Source organism: Oncorhynchus gorbuscha, linkage group LG18, assembly GCF_021184085.1.
Source record: "Oncorhynchus gorbuscha isolate QuinsamMale2020 ecotype Even-year linkage group LG18, OgorEven_v1.0, whole genome shotgun sequence".
Classification (NCBI taxonomy): domain Eukaryota; kingdom Metazoa; phylum Chordata; class Actinopteri; order Salmoniformes; family Salmonidae; genus Oncorhynchus; species Oncorhynchus gorbuscha.
Window position 1 is genome coordinate 3,512,020 of NC_060190.1, and position 2,500 is coordinate 3,514,519.

The following is a 2,500-nucleotide window of genomic DNA, read 5'->3' on the forward strand; positions in this document are numbered from 1 at the left end:
CTTTTCTCTATCCTCCTCTCTCTCCTTCCCTCCTCTATCTCATTCCCTTCCCTCCTCTTCTCCATCCCCTCTCTCTCCTTCCCTCCTCTTCTCCTTTCCTTCTCTCTCCTTCCCTCTTCGTCTCCTTCACCTCTCTCTCCTTCCCTCCTCTTCTCCTTTCCTCCTCTATCGCCATCCCTCAACTCCTCTTCTCCATCATCTCTCTCTCCTTCCCTCCTCTTCTCCTTTCCTCCTCTATATCCTTCCCTCCCCTCCTCTTCTTCATCATCTCTCTCTCCTTCCCTCCTCTTCTCCTTTCCTCCTCTATCTCCTTCCCTCCCCACCTCTTCTCCACCCCCGCTCTCTCCTCCTCCTCCTCTTCTCCATCCCCCTCTCTCCTTTCCTCCTCTCTCCCCATCCCCCTCTGTCTCCTTCCCTCCTCTTCTCCATCTCCTCTGTCTCCTTCCCTCCTCTTCTCCACCCTCCTCTCTCTCCTTCCCTCCTCTTCTCCATCTCCTCTCTCCCCTTCCCTCCTCTTCTCCACCCCACTCTCTCTCCTCCACTACTCTCCCCTTTCCTCCTCTCTCTCCATCTCCTCTCTCCCCTTCCCTCCTCTTCTCCACTCCCTCTCTCTCCTCCACTACTCTCCCCCTCCCCACTCCTCAGCAGCAGATCCCTACTGACCCCCACTCCCGAACCTCCTCCCACACAGGGATTTTTTCTCCTCTCCCCCCCTTACCTCCTCAACTGCTTATCCCCCGGAATTCCTGAGAGCCAATAGGAGAGCCAGGTTGCAGTAGGTGCTGATGAGGAAGGCGGCCAAGAAGAGGGAAGGCGGCCAAGAAGAGGGGCGATGAAGATGCAGTCTTTGTGTTCGAAGTGGGCTGTGGTGGCGAAGGAGGAGTAGCCTAGGGTGACCGACCAGATAATGACGGTCAAGGTGATCTGGTGGTGATCTGGGGCAGCAGGGAGCATAGTGGTTAGAGCGTTGGGCCAGCAACCGAAATCCCTGAGCTGACAAGGTAAAAATCTGTTGTTCTGCCCCTGAACAATGCTATGAGACTAGAAATTGATCTCAGGTGCATCCTGTTTCCATTGATTATCCATGAGGTCGAAGGAATTGTCTGTAGAGCTCTGAGACAGGATTGTGTCGAGGCACAGATCTGGGGAAGGGTACCAAAACATTTCTGCAGAATTGAAGATCCCCAAGAACACAGGTGACTCCATCATTCATAAATGGAAGAAGTTTGAAACTACGAAGACTCTTCCTAGAGCTGTCCGCCCGGCCAAACTGAGCAATCGGGAGAGAAGGGCCTTGGTCAGGGAGGTGACCAAGAACCCGATGGTCACTCTGACAGAGCTCCAGAGTTCCTCTGTGGAGATGGGAGAACCTTCCAGAAGGACAGCCATCTCTGCAGCACTCCACCAATCAGGTTTTTATGGTAGAGTGGCCAGACGGAAGCCTCTCCCCAGTAAAAGGCACAACAGCCAGCTTGGAGTTTTCCAAAAGGCACATAAAGACTCTCAGACCATGAGAAACCAGATTCTCTGGTCTGATGAAACCAATATTGAACTCTTTGGCCTGAATGCTAAGAGGAAACCTGGCACCATCCCTACGGTTAAGCTCGGTGGTGGCGGCATCTTGCTGTGGGGATGATTTTCAGCGGCAGGGACTGAGAGACTAGTCAGGATCGAGGGAAAGATTAATGGAGCAAAGTACAGAGAGATTATTGATGAAAACCTGCTCCAGAGCTCTCAGGACCTCAGACTGGTGTCGAAGGTTTAACTTCGACAGGACAATGACCTGTTTTTCCTTCGACATTGTGGGGAATTGTGTGTAGATTGATGAGGGGGAAACTATGTAATCAATTTTAGAATAAGGCTGTAACGTAACAAAATGTGTAAAAGTCAAGGGGTCTGAATGTTTTCCAAGGCGCTGTATAGAGGGGGAGTATCAGTATCAGCTCCATGTTCACTGGGAGGTCCCCTTGGCCTCTTATAAAGACACAGAGTTGATGATACAGCTGTATAGAGGGGGAGTATCAGTATCAGCTCCATGTTCACTGGGAGGTCCCCTTGGCCTCTTATACAGACACAGACTTGATGATACAGCTGTATAGGGGGAGTATCAGTATCAGCTCCATGTTCACTGGGAGTTCCTTTGGCCTCTTATACAGACACAGACTTGATGATACAGCTGTATAGAGGGGGAGTATCAGTATCAGCTCCATGTTCACTGGGAGTTCCCTTTGGCCTCTTATACAGACACAGACTTGATGATACAGCTGTATAGAGGGGGAGTATCAGTATCAGCTCCATGTTCACTGGGAGTTCCCTTTGGCCTCTTATAAAGAGACAGACTTGAAGATACAGCTGTATAGAGGGGGAGTATCAGTATCAGCTCCATGTTCACGGGGAGTTCCCTTTGGCCTCTTATAAAGACACAGAGTTGATGATACAGCTGTATAGAGGGGGAGTATCAGTATCAGCTCCATGTTCACTGGGAGGTCCCTTTGGCCTC